Source organism: Macrosteles quadrilineatus, unplaced genomic scaffold, assembly GCF_028750875.1.
Source record: "Macrosteles quadrilineatus isolate MER2022 unplaced genomic scaffold, UCM_ALF_1.0 Scaffold_8__2_contigs__length_117827958, whole genome shotgun sequence".
NCBI classification, from domain to species: Eukaryota; Metazoa; Arthropoda; class Insecta; order Hemiptera; family Cicadellidae; genus Macrosteles; species Macrosteles quadrilineatus.
In genome coordinates this window covers 65,970,908-65,989,879 of record NW_026542601.1, presented here as the reverse complement: position 1 = coordinate 65,989,879, position 18,972 = coordinate 65,970,908, and positions in this window count along the sequence as shown.

Sequence of the window (18,972 nt, the reverse complement as noted above, 5' to 3'; positions counted from 1 at the left end):
TTATTACACCGATCGTAATCACAACCTTTAGGTAAAAATAATCCCTGGTTGCCATTGGTTAGTGGAGGTTCCAGGAATAGTGTTGAAAACATCACTACATTATTAGAAGATCTTATCGAAAATTTTATTGTAATATCTATTTCATTACGTTTAAATGTTTAAATACAAACTCAAACGCAACTGAGCGACTATAACTTGGCCAATATATATGTGGCCAATATATACTGTAAAGTGGGTATTTTAATTGTGTTACAGTACTCAACATATTTGGCCTTTCCAATATAACCTAAATATATATAGCATTTCTGTGCATCCTCTTCCTTATTTAAGTGTGGAACACAGTGTGAAATATTTCTTTTTTAATTATTATGCAATAATAAAGTTCAATTATACCTAGTTGAATCGTATAAGGTATGACATTTTTTCATTTGATTATTTCTTTCCGTTTTATATATCTTCATTACGTAAAAACAAGAACCTTTACAGAAGGGTGTAAGGGAATAACATAATATTTCATTTGAACTCCGTCCTCCCCAAGAGAACCCTTACTGTTTTATATCTTCTCATATGACGGAATCCATTCTCTAGAGGAAACTTTCACTGTATCAATCTATCAAAACAATGTGTAAACATTTTCTGAACAATAGTTTTACAGGTAGATAAATGTACACAACCCTTATGTTTTAAAAATGTTTATTAAATGTGATTACAGTAGAGCCCCTCTTAACCGACCCTAATGGGACCGGACCTACGTCGGATAACTCAAAAGGTCGGTTAAAACGGGCAATCCCTAAAATCACAACATAATGAAATGCTATTCATTTGGAATTATATAATCAATATTTTGAAGTTATTCTTGCATTAGTTATAAAATAAACTACTCTTATATCATTTTTAGTATTGATAGAAAAGTCACAAATAAACACATTACACGGTTAAGTCTAATATGCCTACTTTCAGTGGAATATATTATAATACTAGGCAACAGTCAATAAAATTCCTATCTTAATAACTTTAGTACTGTAATGTATTAATTGATGCTCTCTAAATCCATCGTAATACAGTACAGAACCTTTTGTCGAAATTAAAGATACAAGCAAACATTTTGTTACAAGGGATAGGATGTTTATTTATAACCTCTCACTGTAGGCTGGAGCGAGGCACAAAAACTAGCTTGACCTTGGAGTTGTTAACCCCTCTTCCCAGCCCTCCCTACAAGTTGCGTTGTGTGTTTACTCCAGAGATAAGATAATCAGTTCTCAAAATCGTAACGCACTTTATGATGTTATAAATTTGCCACACAGATAACATATCAGATCAAATGTGCTCGAGCTACGATAACGAACGATGATGACAAACTGACAATAGGCCATGCTATATTTTTTGTGATCAACACAAAATAACTTATTCTTAGTCATATCCTGTGGAGATAAGTGAATGGTTCAGTTCTCATCGCCCAGCGTGGGAGCGGAAATGCCGAGATTCCTAGAAAGCGGCGGTTAAACCGAACTGCTCTCAAAGCAAGGTCGGTTAAGACAAACTGTATTATTTCACGATCGAAGGCGGATAATCCGATTATCGGTTAATACGAGGTCGGTTAAGAGGGGGTCTACTGTATTATAATACAACTATTATGATGGATATACAGGATATTAGCAACATGTATTAAATACATACATTGTACATATATTACATAGATTACTAACATACGATATTATAAACATCATGAAAGTTTAAATAGTTAACCTTACTCATTTGTGTAGCAATTAATTTAGTTAAATATAGGAATGAAACTGTATCTAACGTTAGTGGAATTAAATCTTTACATGAATATTAAAGAAGAAGTGTGGTTTCTTCAGCAGCAACAGAGCTTTAGCTTTAAAAAATAAAAGAAATAAACAGCGAAAACACAATTTAGAAAACTGGTATGATAATTCCAACCATGTGACCCACAGAATGAAATGTGTTATGGGATGTTTAAATAACGAAAGTAGTTTCAAATGTAGCAGGATGAGCCGATAAACAAGAAGCACGACAGAGACACTACTGGGTTGCGTTTATTCTCAGCTGTAGTTGCTTGCAGATGTTCAGATGTTTAAGGATTTACTGGCTTCGTGTAAGAGTTTAACACCTCAATGCTCTCCCCAATAGACTGATGTAGAATTTGGTTGCCTTAATAGTAAAAAAAAACATTTTTGTTTATATATACAATATCTATGTAATTTATATTTTCGTTTTAGAATAGACTTAATATCCAACCAGTAAAATTATCGGAAAGTAAATAAAAGAAACGTCTCATAACACTTAAAACATATATTTACCGTTATTCACAAGACGGTAAATATACAAAAAACATGGTAAGTGGTGATCGATTTCGATTGGACACTCCAATCATCATTAGACCCAATAGGCGAATGATATTTTTTTTTGTATATTTACCGTCTTGTGAATAACAGCAAGCGTAAATATATGTTTTAAGTGTTATAAGACGTTTCTTTTATTTACTTTCCGTAAATTTAATAACACGTACAATGCTGATTAAGAAGTTATTTAGTAAAATTATGTCCAAACTATAAAATGAAAAAACAAACTATACTATAGATATTTGTTAATATCTAACTTTAAACAGAACCAGAATGTACAACAATTTTCATAGAAGTTAGATTTTTTTAAATAATGAAATGTACTTTGTTGGTACAGTACATCGAAATGTGATAGCATCCTACTTGCAAAATTTGTATGAAGACTTGTTGGTATAACGCATCATTTTTGCATTATGTTTTGGACAAAAAAGGAATTGTTAATAAAAACATATATCAAATCAAATTAAATCAAATCATCATTTATTCATTATGTAAAAAATATACATAAACAGTGTCAATTATTAAAAATACCAACATAAAAATAATATAAAAAATAAGCCGTACAAAACTCAGCGGAAAAAGTCATTGGGCTTATAGCAACATTTGTTACATTAAAACTTAAATACACTTTTTTTTAAATTACCTGAGGGAAGGTGCAGACATAATGCAATCAAGCAGGTTGTTATAAAATTTAATACCGGTACCAGAGTAGTGGGGCGAAAGTTCAAAGGTAGAAGATTTGTGTCTGGAATGTGTAAGCAACTGCAAAACAGCTAAATTTTGTAAAATTTGCAAAACAGCTGATTTTTCAAAAAGTGACAAAATAGCTGTCTAATTATTTGTTTGTGAACCAGCTGATTTTTGCAAAAGATTAAAAAAACAGCTGATTTTTCCAATTTCTTCAAAACAGCAAATTTTTTTATGATTTGCAAAACAGCTGTTTTTTAATACTCTGCAAAACAGCTGGTTTTTCAAAATTCGGAAAACAGCTGATTTTTTAATTGTTTGCAAAACAGCTAATTTTTCAAAATTCTGAACAACAACTGATTTTTTTAATTGTTTGAATAACAGCTGATTTTTAATACTTTACAAAACAGCTGAGTTTTTAAAATCCGACAAACAGCTGATTTTTTAAATTTGTCCTAACAGCTTATTTCAAAAAAGTTTTTTTAAAGTTTTCAAAACAGCTGATTTTTATTGTTTGAAAAACAGCTGAATTTCAAAATTTGGCCAAACAGCTGAATTTCAAATTGTTAGCATAACAACTGATTTTCCAAAATATGGTAAATCAGCTGATTTTTTATAATATGCAAAACAGCTGGTTTTTCAAAATTCAGCAAAACAGCTGATTTTAAAACTGTTAGCAAAACAGCTGATTTTTTAAAAGGAGAAAAACAGCAGATTTTTTGCAATTCAGCAGTACGGCTGATTTATTATTTGTTTGTAAAACAGCTGATTTTTTTAAAATTCAGTAAAACAGCTGATTTATTATTTGGTGTAAAACACCTGATTTTTTAAAAAAATTTCAAAACAGCTGATTGTTTATTGTTTGAAAAAGAGCTGATTTTAAAAATTTGGCCAAACAACTGAATTTCAAATTGTTAGCATAACAGCTGATTTTCCAAAATTCGGCAAAACAGCTGACTTTTTAATTGTATCAAAACAGCCGATTTTTCAAAGTTTGCAAAACAGCTGTTTAATATTTTGTTTGTAAAACAGTTGATTTTCTTAAGTTTTCAAAACAGCTGATTTTTATTGTTTGAAAACCAGTTGATTTATCAAAATTCTGCCAAACAGCTAATTTTAAAATTGTTAGCATAACAGCTAATTTTTCAAAAGTTTGCAATCCAGCCGATTTTACTAAATTTAGCAAACACCTGATTTTTCAATACTTGCAAAACAGCTGATTATAAATTAATTACAAAAAGCAGATTTTTCAAAATTTGGCAAAACAGCTGTCTAATTATTTGTTTGTAAACCAGCTGATTATAAATTAATTACAAACAGCTGATTTTACAAAATTCGGCAAAACAGCTGACTTTTTAATTGTATCAAAACAGCCGATTTTTCAAAGTTGGCAAAACAGCTGTATAATTATTTGTTTGTGAACCAGCTGATTTTTTGAAAAGATTGCAAAACAGCTGATTTATCAAAATTCAGAAAAAAGCTGAATTATTATTTGTTTGTAAAATAGGTGATTTTTCAAAGGTTTTAAAAACAGCTGATATTTAATACTTTGCAAAACAGCTGGATTCAAAATTCGGCAAAACAGCTGATTTTTTATAATATGCAAAACAGCTGATTTAAAAATTGTTAGTAAAACAGCTGATTTTTTTAAAGGAGGAAAACAGCTGATTTTTCGCAATTCAGCAGTACAGCTGATTTATTATTTGTTTGCAAAACAGCTGATTTTTTCAAAATTCAGCAAAACAGCTGATTTATTATTTGGTGTAAAACGGCTGATTTTTTAAAAGTTTTCAAAACAGCTGATTTTTTATTGTTTTAAAACAGCTGATTTTCAAAATTTGGCTAAACAGCTGAATTAAAAATTGTTAGCATAACAGCTGATTTTCTATAATTTGGCAAATCAGCTGATTTTTTTATAATATGCAAAACAGCTGGTTTTTCAAAATTCAGCAAAACAGCTGTTTTTAAAATTGTTAGCAAAACAGTCGATTTTTTAAAGGAGGAAAACAGCTGATTTTTCGCAATTCAGCAGAACAATTAATTTATTATTTGTTTGTAAAACGGCAGATTTTTTCAGAATTCAGCAAAACAGCTGATTTATTATTTGGTGTAAAACAGCTGATTTTGTTAAAAGTTTTCAAAACAGCTGATTTGTTATTGTTTGAGAACCAGCTGATTTTCAAAATTTGGCCAAACAGCTGAATTTCAAATTGTTAGCATAACAGCGGATTTTCCAAAATTCGGCAAAACAGCTGACTTTTTAATTGTATCAAAACAGCCGATTTTTCAAAGTTGGCAAAACAGCTATTTGATTATTTGTTTGAAAAACAGTTGATTTAGTTCAAGGATTGTAAAACAGCTGATTTATTATTTATTTGTAAAACAGCTGATTTTTCAAAAGTTTGCAAAACAGCAGATTTTTAATACTTTCCAAAATAGGTGGTTTTTCAAAATTCGGTAAAACAGCTGATTTTAAAATTGTTTTAAAAACAGCTGATTTTTCTAAAGATCACAAAACAGCTGATTTTCCAAAATTCGGCAAAAACAGCTGATTTATTATTTGTTTGTAAAACAGGAGATTTTTTCAAAAATTTCAAAATAGCTAATTTTTGATAGTTTGTAAAACAGCAGAATTTGTTGAAAATATGGCAAAACTGCTAATTTTTAAATTGTTTGCAAACAGCAGGTTTTTGAAAAGTTTTTCAAACCAGCTGATCTTTTTACTTTACAAAACAGTTGATTTTTCAAATTTATTCAAAACAGCTAAATTTTGTATTATTTTAGCAAACAGCTGATTCTTCAAATTTTGGCAAACAGCTGATTCATAATTTGATTGTAAAACAGCGGATTTTTCTAAAAGTTTGCAAAACAGCTGATATTCTAATTGCTTGCAAAACAGTTTTTTTTAAGTTGGCAAACAGGTTATTGTTTTAATTGTTTGCAAAACAGCCGATTTATTATTTGTTAAAACTGCTGATTTTTAATATTTTTCAAAACACCTGATTTTTCTAAAGTTTTCAAAACAGCTGATTGTAATTATTTTTGTAAAACTTCAGATTTTTAATACTTTGCAGATCAGCTGGTTCAAAATTCGTCAAAACATCAGATGTTTTAAATTTATTTATAAAACAGCTGATTTCTTTCAAACTTTTTTTGTTTTGTTATAATTTAAACATTGAATAGGAATTTAGATTGATTAAGACATGTTATTAGAGCATGTCATAATTATGTCACATTTGTTTCGATGGGTTTTCTCACTATAAAAACAAATGTTTGTATTCTTTAAGGAATTTATTTCCTTTATAAATATTAGATAATGTTAATTTGTTTTCTGCTGAGAGGTATATTCAATGTTTTTTTTTTTAAACTCTTACAATCTATGTTATATAATATATTTTTGATTTGATTGGATATAATAGTATTAATAATTTATAAAAATAACTTCTTAACCATTTCATTCAAAGTGTGTTTTTAAGAAAGAAAAAAACGGATCAGTGTAAACCTTTAATGGTGTACCGACACCTTTAAACTACAAAAGCTAAATAGAAAATCAGTAATTCAAAACTAACAACTATGATCAATTGAAACAGAGCCAATTAACTAAACACGATTTTAATTGTAGAAGGATATACTCGCAGTGGAAGCAGTTTCGTGTATAGAAGCAGTTAATTCTCCACAGTGATAGAGTTACGTGAAGACGTTATTTCACGTCTCCACCTCGGTGTTAATCTTGTTTACAACTGTTTGAGAATCTACCTGATCTCTTTGTGTAACGTGGCCGTCATTTTATAACACGCACATTTGTATAACCACTATTATGATTAAGTGAAATTTTTCATTATGTAATAGAATAAAATTGTAAAAACATAACCAGCAGCTTAATTTATAATTAAATGTTAATATGTGAGTTAATTATCACTAAATTGAAAAACAATTGTATGGGTAACCTTTGAAAAATTCAGAGATACTACGAAAGCCCTTTTTTATTTTGGAAAAAGCTAGTTCTTTATTTCAAATGTTTTTTTTTCGGTTTTCTTACACTATATATTGATCGAATTTTTAAACTCTTTACTAACGTATACGTGTTAGTTAAACAGTACACTTTGAAAACTGCTGTGTTGTGTATCTGCTCATCTGCGCTTTGCTAACAAAAAAAAAAAAAAAAAAAAAAAAAAAAAAAACCAAAGAATATTGGAAACATATAAAAGTAATAAACAAATGTCTTTACTTTGTTAATAGTTACACAGTATATATTTTTCCTACAGTAACTAAAAAGCACATAAAAATATTCTTTCAAACACTCTGTACAACACCTGTTAGTTTAGGTTAAATCCAAGCGTTGAACGAAACGGGAAACGCTGCACCAGCTGATCGTAGTCGTAGTATCTTTAAGTGTTGCCAACCTTTTTCTAAGCGTACACAGATTACGTGCCTAATAAAAGGTCGCTATTTGTGTCGTTTGGTTGGAATATGGGAGTGCGGCAAAAAAGAGTGCGGCAAAAGTAAGAAAATGCAGCTACTAGCAATTTTATGTACTATAATCAGTGCAAGGAAGCCCCATTTGTTAGGTGATTGTAGGAAAAAATAGTTTTATAGGACGTGATACTATGGTCATAGTGATAAAAAACAATTCGCAACGTTTTATTGAATATTCCACCACAAAAAATTTATTTTGGCAACTTATGCCAAAATCTTTTAGAATGACTTGAGCCTTAAAAAACGCAAATGGGTCGCATAGCCATAACAAAGCAATATATTTTTAGGAAAAAATGTAGAAGCAATCATTAGGTAGGCCTATACCTATTGGTATAACCTCTAGCTGTACTTTGGTTCGATTTCGTGTCAAAGTTCTAAGAATAATTTGAATTGGGATACAATTTGTATCAGCCCCGTCTAATAATAAAATATAACACTTAACGCAACGCAATATTATCAAGCCAAAACCATATAAAAATATATCACAAATTGCTTTAGACTAACTTTAAAACGAGTTAGATCTTATTGTCATTCAAGGCTGATAGTGCCTCTTAGGTTCAGCAGTGTTAATTGTCCAGGTCGCCTGAAGGGAGGAGAGTTCTCTCTAGTTACAACTGGACTGTCCTGACCTCAGGGCGTTACACTATCGACTCTCTAACTCACTGGAGTCACTTTGTAAACTCTGTCTTATTGATTAAATAAGTGCTAAGTTGACAAATCTCCTCAGTTGATTGATGCTGTACAAATCTATTAAACTGAATTTATCATTATAAATTATAGTAACTATCCAAAGTTTATATACACATTTCGCAAATAGAATATAACTAAAATTATAATTCATAATCATTGATACCTATTTTCTCTGTCCTAAGACGCTAGGCAAGGGCAGGGAAATGTTTTTCACATTACTTTAGGCTAGACCTAGAGTCTGCGGCATTATCACTTAGATAAAACCCATTGGTGATTTGGTGGGATTTGAACCCGGGACCTCGGGAACTGAAGTTCCGCGCTCTAACCTCTAGACCAGCACGCTCCCCCATTAATACATATTAAGGATGATATACATATATGTATAGGCATATTACAGAAAAAATTGAAAATAATAAAATTTTGCACCTCAAGGACGCCACACAATCAATGTGTAAGATGTACCTATTCTAAAATCATACAAATATCTGTGAGATACAAAGAATGATTCTTCTCTTTATTGGGAAAACGTTACGTAGTGTCAGCGTCTGTATGCTTGACGAACTGAATAACTCGTTTGTATTCAGCTGTGTTACTGTGACGGCTGCTCTCCATGTGTAAAGGTTTGACTTACTTTCCAATAATAGAGGTGCGAACTGACACATTCGTCCTAGTTAAAAATAAATATTAGGTTATTTTTATTTGTGAATAGGATCTGAATTCTAAGAATTACTCCTATTAAAGTATAAAATAATACTCAAACATTACGGGTAAACATATAATCTTTAAGACTAAAAATAAATCTTCGTAAGTAAATTACAATTTGCGTTTTGCAATATTTTTTTTATATTTCTAAAACCAATCAATATTTTGAAAGGATATTTACCGATAAACATTTCATCAGGCAAAGGTCAAACAAGTTTTACTTAATAGGATTAGACATTTTAACAGTAAATTTTATGTATAGGGTACTACATATGTAACTATCTGACCAGTACCAATGCATAGCTTCTAGTTATTTTTTCGCTGTTGTAGAAGGTGTAGGTCGATGACAGCTTTTACTAGACAGTTCTGACATCTGTCAGGGGTGGGGGAAGATAACGGACACTTCGGCGTCTAATGGGCCCTAACTACTTTTATTAACTAAAAGTTGACTCCGCACGATTCACTTTTCAGCTCGTCTCATATCTAAGAATGTCATCATATGTATGGTTAAAAAAATATAAGGGCAGTTTAAGACTACGAGGGGAAAATATTGTTTTTAATTTATCTTTCCAGCTCCTATAGGTCAATAAAACTAATGATTAATATTTGTTTACACCATAGTGATATTTGTATGTATAAAATGTATTATTTACAATACGAAGTTTTTATTTTGTATGAGTATTATTAGAATAAAGTATTATTATTTTTCATTCAAATCTAACTGTTAAAACTAACTTCTCGATCGTATTTAGATTAACACATGAAAATAGAATTTGTCAAGAAAGAGATTTAGAGCACTACAAAGTGATTTATATGTATCAAGTTTTCATATAAATATATATTATAAAATAAACAAGTCATAGGTAACGCACAGAATGGTTTACTTACAATGCAAAGTGCTTGGCTTTCACAATAAAATTAATCATATTAATTTCGTTCTTTCACATGCATTATAGATTAATATTACTAACTATTGCACTTACTAATAAAACTAACCATGGTCTGATATATGCAGTGAGAGAATCGTTGCACTGTTAAACTCCTACAAGAAGCCAGTAAATCCTTTACAGCAGAACATCTGCTAGCGACTACAGCTGAAAATAAACGCAGCTATATCTGCTTGCCTTAGCTCAGCGATGCTCTGGACTAAAGTATTCAACAAATATTTTACAATTGGTAACTTTGATTGACTCTCAATTTGAAAGCAAAGTTAATAAATAAGACATTTTTCTTAAGCAAATCAAGTACACGTTAAGAACAGAATTAGGTGACAAACATTGTTTATTTATATAACTTTTATTAATATTTTGTTTCAAGAAGGGAGCCACCTCCATTAAAATATTCTTTTGTATGTTAGGTCAATTTAGGGTTAGGGTTAGGGTAGTTTGTTTTACCTTTATTTGCATAGGCTAAATTTTAATAATGGCGGTCAGTAGTAGTCATTTTGTACGTTCTAGGACAGAGGAGGGAGGAGTGTAGACCACGTGGGTTGAGGTAGGTAACCTCACTTTGCCTAACCTAACCTAACCTTACAGGCAGAGACTGATCCTCTGATTTGGACGACTTTACAGAAACGACAACAACTTTTGAATCTCATTTTATATAGGACCACCAATAGGTTCTCAACTGCACAAAAATGGCGCCGATTGCATCATTCGGTGCTCATGTTTTCACTAGAGGATTTGTATGAAGATGCAGTATTTCGATCTCAATGTATACTGACACGCCATTTGAAACTCACGTTCTAGGACAGAGGAGGGAGGAGTGTAGACCACGTGGGTTGAGGTAGGTCGGGAAGGGAGGTGTGTCCATGACGTCACATGTAAACAGAGGATGATCTTACAGACAGAGACTGATCCTCTGATTTGGATGACAATTTTTTTTTTGTGTAGATATAAAGAACGTTAAATCAGTTCTCATTTGGTATACTTGTCGTATAATAGGATCTCACGGCTGAGATCGAAAACGACAACAGCTTTTGAATCTCATTTTATATAGGACCACCAATAGGTTCTCAACTGCACAAAAATGACGCCGATTGCAACGTTAAATCAGTTCTCATTTGGTATACTTGTCGTATAATAGGATCTCACGGTTGAGATCGAAAACGACAACAGCTTTTGAATCTCATTTTATATAGGACCACCAATAGGTTCTCAACTGCACAAAAATGGCGTCGATTGCATCATTCGGTGCTCATGTTTTCACTAGAGGATTTGTATGAAGATGTAGTATTTCGATCTCAATGTATACTGACACGCCATTTGAAACTCGTTGTTTTCATGTTGATTTTTACGTGTCTTCTGAGTTGAGTCGTTCCGTGTTTAGTGACGTCACTTGTCTTGGGATCATGTGATCATGGAATGTTCTAGAAACATTACCATAAAAGGAAATGCCACGTGATAGGTCACGTGATCATCTTGGAACGTTCGAGAACATTACCATATATGGTCATGTGTTTCGATGATTGTGCAACAGCCCGCGGTCTTGCGTCAGTCTTCTCTGAGAGGTGGTTGTGAGAGGTGCTATTTTTCGAGTCTTTGAAATTGTGTAGTGCGTGAAAAGTAAGTTTTCAACCATTTATAAGTGTGACGAGGATTTGTGGTGATGGCTAGTGTCAGTGCTACGAAGCGATCGTTTCCTAGTGACAACGAGAGTGATGACGACAGCCTTCCTACACCACCGAAGCGTCGTTGGTTCCAACGTTATAAAGACGATATTGAGGAACAACAAGGTGCTAGGGAAGAACACCGCTTGGATGTTGCCTCGGTCTCTGACGGAGAACATCATGTGTCACCGGTTGTTCAAAGTGCTATCAAGCGGTCGTTTCCTCCAGACAACGACAGTGATAACGAGACCCGTCCTATATCACCGAAGCGTCGTCGAGCCCAACATAGTGAGTTGGATATTTCGGAACAACTACAAGGTGCTAGTGAGATGATGGACATTCAAGAGCAGGAAGAAGATGTTTCGGATGTCGTGCAGGTTCTACCTGTCAGGAGAGCCGATACAAAAACATTAAAGTTCTGTGATATATGTCACCTCAGTATTACTAGGAAAAACTGGGCCCGTCATACTGGGAGTGGAGCTCACCAAGCGGCGTGGATACAAAAACAGCAACTAAACCGACCATCCGTCATAGTTCAGCCATCCATCATAGTTCGGCCATCCATCATAGTGCAAGTCCCACGTAAGCCTCCGCCACCACCTAATCTTGAAATCATCCAATCTAAAACGGCGTTCAGAGGTCGAATGAAGACGTTTGAGATCAATAATGTCAAAGTAAATGGTTACAAAAGTGTTGAAACTTTTATCGAAGATTCCAAAAAACTTATAATTGAAAAGGTTCGTGATGAGGGAACTTCATTGAAAATCCAACTTATCCTTAAGGCAAAGTTCGCTAAAGGGATTACGGAAAAAGTCGAATCTGATTTTGAATTCAAAACGAAAAACATCATCATTTACGAAGATTCTAATCTATCAGATTTGTTAAATGAGGCAAAACAAAAACTATTGACTGAGATGGAAAGTTTTAATCACAAAGGCTCCAATTGGAACATGAAAACGATTGAATGTCTTCTTTTACATATCAACCGACTTAAGCCTTTGAAAGGGTCTAGTTACATAGCCCTGCCAGAAAAAATTCGCTTGAAACGTGCTGTTGTAAACATAAAAAACAATGATCAGCGTTGTTTCATGTGGTGTTGTCTAGCAGCACTCCACCCTCCAAAGGTACACCCGGAGCGGATCGAAAGCTACACTGCTTATGTTGATGGATTTCTTGAGTTATTTGATGGGATAGATTTTCCAGTCAAACTGACTGATGTAAAAAAATTCGAAAAGCGTGCAGGATTATCGATCAATGTATACGGTCTTGAAGAAAATAGTGATGTTTTTCCCTTGTGTGTAACAGATGAAGAAAAGCCCGTGCATGTAGACCTGTTGTTGGTTAAAGATGGAACGAACTCACACTACTGTCTAATCAAAAACCTATCTCGTTTAGTTCACAGTCAAGCTACAAAACATAATAGAAAATGCTATATATGCAGACGTTGTCTTCAACACTTTCATAACGAAGACAATTTGAAGACACATATGGAGGACTGCTCTAGACATGATCCCTTAAAAATAAAGCTCCCTACCGCTGGAAAAAATGACAAAATAAGATTTACGGAACACAATAAATCAATGAAAGTTCCTTATGTCATTTATGCTGATCTGGAGAGCATGCTCCTCCCGATTTCTACTTGTGAACCATCGGGAGTTGATGAAAACGGTGCTAAGAGATCGTACACATACAGCTATCAGAAACACGAAGCTATACGTTTCTGTTACTATATCTCTGGCAGTGAAAAGCCTCCAACGACATATTTCGGGGAAGATGCTGGACGAAAGTTTGTCGAGGTGTTGAAAAAGGAGGCCGTAGAGATAAAACAAATCTACGAAAAGATCATTCCAATGAAACCACTGGAGGAAGAAGAGATACGTAGACATAAAGAAGCGGTAACCTGTCACATCTGCCAGGAACCTCTCAATGAAACCGACAAAGTGAGGGATCACGACCACCTCACCGGTTTGTATCGAGGCCCTGCCCATTCCAAATGTAACTTATTGTTTACTAAGCCCAAATTTATTCCTGTTTTCTTGCACAACCTTTCTGGCTATGACATACATCAGTTCATCAAAGAAATAGGACGACAAGGTGAGAAACTCAAAGTGATTCCCCAAAATGATGAGCGATATATATCATTCACCGTTCAAGTTAGGGGAGGGTTGGAACTGAGATTCTTGGACTCTTTTAAGTTTTTAAGTGCAAGTTTAGACCAATTGATTAACAATTTAACTACAGATCAGTTGGAGCATACAAAGAGATTTGTCAGATCATCACAGATAGAGTTGGTAACAAGAAAAGGAGTTTATCCCTATGACTTTATGGATAACATAACAAAATATGATATGACAACTCTGCCGGAACTTCATGATTTCAAAAACAAATTAAATAAGTGTGATGTATCAGAATCAGATTATGAGCATGCTCAAAAGGTTTGGAATGAGTTCAACATCAAAGATATGAGAGAGTACACATTGTTTTACAACAAGATTGACGTCCTCCAGTTGGCAGATGTTATGGACAACTTCAGAGACGTTTGCCTTCAAACATATAGTCTCGATCCAGCATGGTACTTCACAGCTCCCGGATTAGCCTGGTCGGCGATGCTGAAACTCACTGATGTAGAGCTCCAGTTACTAACCGACCTCGATATGATTCTAATGGTTGAAAAAGGAATTCGTGGAGGTGTTTCGCAGTGTTGCTTGAGACAAGCTCGAGCCAACAACAAGTACATGAGTCAAGGCTTCGATGAGAACAAAGAACCTAGCTACCTGGTGTACTTAGATGCGAATAACCTATATGCTTGGGCTATGTCGCAGGCAATGCCATTCGGTGACTTTAGATGGCGAAAAGATACTGAAATAAATGTTTTAGACATCAGTGATGACGCGGCCACCGGCTACATTCTCGAAGTTGACCTCGAGTATCCCGAAGAAATTCATGACCACCATGCAGACTTTCCACTCGCACCTCACCACATGATTCCACCTGGGTCAAAAATATCCAAACTGGTCACCACTTTGTACGACCGATCTAGATACGTTGTACACTACAGAAATTTAAAACAGTATCTCAACCTCGGAATGAAACTAAAAAATATACATCGGGTTCTTGAGTTTTCTCAAAAACCGTGGATGAAACCATACATCGATTTAAACACTAACATGAGGACCAAAGCAAAAAATAAATTCGAAATTGACTTCTACAAGCTTATGAATAACGCGGTATTTGGGAAAACTATGGAAAACCTTCGGAATAGAGTGGACGTTCGTCTGGTAACCGACGAACGACAGGCGGATAAATTCATTGCCAAACCTACATTCAAGAGTAGGAAAATATTTACGGACCATCTTGCAGCTGTGCACATGACCAAAACATCACTTCTTTTCAACAAACCGATTTACGTGGGGGCGGCTATTCTAGATATATCGAAAACCCTTATATACCGTTTCCACTATCAAGTGATGAAGAGCAGATATGGTGATCGGATCATACTCGCCTATACTGATACCGACTCACTGATTTACATCATATATACAGAAGACTGGTACATGGACATGAAAGAAATGATTGACGAGTTCGACACGAGTGCATATCAAAGTGCCAACCCTTTTGGTATGCCTCGAGTAAACAAAAAGGTTCTCGGAAAAATGAAAGATGAGCTGGAAGGTCTGATCATGGTTGAATACGTTGGTCTGAAGTCAAAAATGTATGCCACTGACGTAGAGGAAGGTTTGAATTGTATAAAAACATCTAAAAAGGCTAAAGGAATCAAGAAATCAGTGGTGGAAAATGAAATCACAATAGATGACTATCGCAGATGTTTGAAGACTCTCGAAGATGTGTACAGACAAATCAACAGCATCCGAAGCCACCTGCACGATGTTTATAGTATGACACAATTCAAGAAATCACTTTCGCCAAAGGACGACAAACGGTGTGTTCTTCGAGACGGAATAAGGACGCTACCCTGGGGACATAGAAGAATTCCTACTGAATGTACATAAAAAAATGTAAAAAAACTATTCCTGTAAAATATATTTTTTTCGTGTTTTACACTGTTGTTATTTATTGCCCTGGTGTGCACAAGGTTTTTTGTAGCTCTTTCTCATAAAAAGATCCAATTATTTCTTCACCACTTTTATCTTTGATTCTATAGGTTATTGGAAAGGTGTCTTGCACTTTGGATATGGTAAATATCTCTCTAGTCCAATTGCGACTGTATTTATCGGCAAACGTATCTTTTTTTGCCACAATCCTCACTCTGTCTCCTAGTTGAAATTTTATTTTTCTAGGTGTATGAGGAATATTGGAGAACCTCTCAAGCAATCTAGGTACGTCCGCCTTAGTAACCTCTGCAGGTTTTATAGAAATTGTACGATGGACACTATTGTTGTACTGATGTAACAAGTCTTGAACTATGTCTAACCACCGAAAATAATTTCGAGTCTCGAATATAACCTTCATTTTTTCATTCAACGTACGATTGAACCTCTCAACGATTGCACTCTTTTCCTCATTTTCAGTATGATACATTTTTATGTTGTACGATTGCAAAACTGACTTAAAATCATGGTTAAGAAATTCTTTGCCCTTATCGGTGTGTAACAGTCTGGGAGCGGTGTGACCGTTGACGTCAATTGCTCGCTTCAATATGAGCATAAACGATTCCGCTACTTCTGCACCCCGTTTGGTCATCAACGGCTCTGACCAGGCGAATTTTGAAAAGGTATCAATCACATTCAACATATAATTATAGCCATCATTCTCACTGGCATACTTTCTCATGACAACCAGATCTGCGGCCCACAGATCGTCTATACCTAGGGTAACAATACGTCGTCGAGGAAAGTGCTTGATCACTGGTCTATGTACTTCCTTGGCGGCCATACTGGGCTTAGGAACTTTGACAAAGGCGCTTTTACGCTGACCGCAAATATTGCATGTCGTATTTAAACGCCATTTGTTGTTAACGGTTTTGACATACTCCCCACTGTCTTGAGACGTGGTTTTCCTTTTGCATTTCATACAGTGGATTTCCATTGGTTCTTATATAAGTGGGAAACACTTAAAAATGAGTGAACTGCACAGGCACAGAATTCACTTGTCCGACGGTCAGAAGCGTAAGCTACGCATCGCATTTAAGAAGCGTAGAACTGCTATAATTGGTTTAACTAATGATAGCCTCTCACGTGGAGCGGATCATATACTGCTTAACGAAGCACAACACAAGGCTGTTGAAAAAGCTATCCGGAACAAAACCGGTCTACGTCTGGCTGTGAGCTACGACCAGCTTTTGAAAAACAAAGAGGGCGGTCTTTTGAAAGAGATGTTGGAAATGGTTGAATCAAAGGTGCCATATGGAAAACGTTTCATATCTCCATTGATACGACATCAGGTGGCACCGATTCTCAAGAACCGATTCGTGCCGTGGTTGAAAAACCTGATCGATAACGAGCTAGATTCAATAATTGAAAAAGACCCCAAGGGAGCCGGTCTGAAGCGATGCATCAACAACAAGCTGGACTCTCTTTTAAAAAACCCGTAAAATCGTTTGAACCTATGTCACTGGGAGAAATAGAGCTTTATGCTAACCAATTAGGTATTCGTGGCTTTTGAGGAGTGTTTATGAGACAGATATTACCCGAAGCCCCTATGGAGTTTGAATGTGGAATCTTGAATCTGGGTAATATCGATTCTTCTGGAACCCATTGGACTTGTTATGTTAAAGACAAAAACAAAAAGTTCTATTTCGATTCGTTTGGAAACGCACCCCCACCACTAGAACTAATAGACTATTTAGGTTCAAACGATCTCTTCTATAATGACATTGCTGTTCAAGAGTATAATGATCCACCTATCTGTGGTCATTTGTGTTTGGAGGTTTTACGACGAAACTCTAGTGATGAGCCTTGGGATGATATCATAAGAGCTATACGGGATGATAAATACGTATGGAATTGGTGGTGGCAGCGGAAGATTCATGTTCAATAGATTCGGGGACGAGGTGGACTACCAAAGCTCAATTCGTCTACAAATCGAATCACAAACAAAGTCTGAAATTAGGGATCTTGTCAAATCAGGTCTTTCGGAAATGAAGAAAATGATGAGAACACCTAACGACGATTCGAGCCATGTAGCATTAAACAATAGACTTGGTAAAATAGAATCTACGATGAACATCAAGGATAATTTCATTGGTTTTAAAAGCAAACGTTTGGTTAGCGTCTCCAATGCAATTGATAAACATGATGTTGTAAACAAATATCAATTAGATACTGTCAAATCAACGGTGGATAGACTAACAAAAACATTCGATGTTTCGAACCCTGAGGTGGTGAATTTAAACGGACATCGAAGAATAGGAAAAGTCAGCAGATCAAAAGATCTTTATGACGTGATCGTAAGGAAAGAACTAAACGAGTTAAATGAAAAACTGGTTACATTCCAGACAAACCTTAACACGATATTGGTTAATATACACGATGACATTATAAATTTAAAGAGAGCACAAAATGGTTATGATATAAGTGACAAAGATGCCGCTAGTGAAAATCCGGGGCAAAGGATGCCAAATGACATTCCATCCAGAGCACCCTATCCGCCTCAGTGATGGTAGCAAGTGCCGACTAGCTCTAGTTAGCTTTATGTCGGAGAACTACATAAACAACGTGTTAGAACCGGGTAACATATATTTTTGGGACAGCGATATTTATCTGATCTCGACGTCATTTACGATCTCAAGGGGATATTGGACTATTGAAAAACTAAATGAAAAAATCAACGAATATATTACTGCACTGAAACTTAACGTACCTACCAACCAATTTTCAATCAAAAGGGAAAATGATCGTATTGCAATAACAAGTCCATTGAAATTTTATCTCGACGAAAAGGCGGCTTCATTCCTCGGATTCTCAAGTCCTGGAGAGAAACCATTAACCGAGCAGGAATCGTTTTACGATGCCAATACGCTTCTGGTTGCGCCAAACGCACCCAATTTCAGGGCTGTAGACGCCATAGAGGTACACTGCAACATCGTAGAGCACAGTTACATCAACCACGATGAGAACAGACACAAACATGTGGAAGCAGAACTGTTGTACACGTTCTTCCTGAATGTAGCACATGGCTACAAGATATATGAAGTGCCAACGGAGAAGTTGTACGTTCCTCTGAGGAATGGCTTACAAACGATCAACCGAATCGACATCACTCTCCGAGATCAAAACAATCGCTTGCTTCAAAACGAAAACGTTGAATGTGTAATAGTTTTAGATTTATATAAGTCCTAAAATGGATATCAATGTTTACTGCATCGAAGAAGGATCCATAAATAATCTATTACCACACCCATTAAGATGTCTTATAGTCGGTTCATCAGGGTGTGGAAAAACAAACCTATTGCTCAATTTTATCTATAACGTTAAGGGTGTAAAGTTC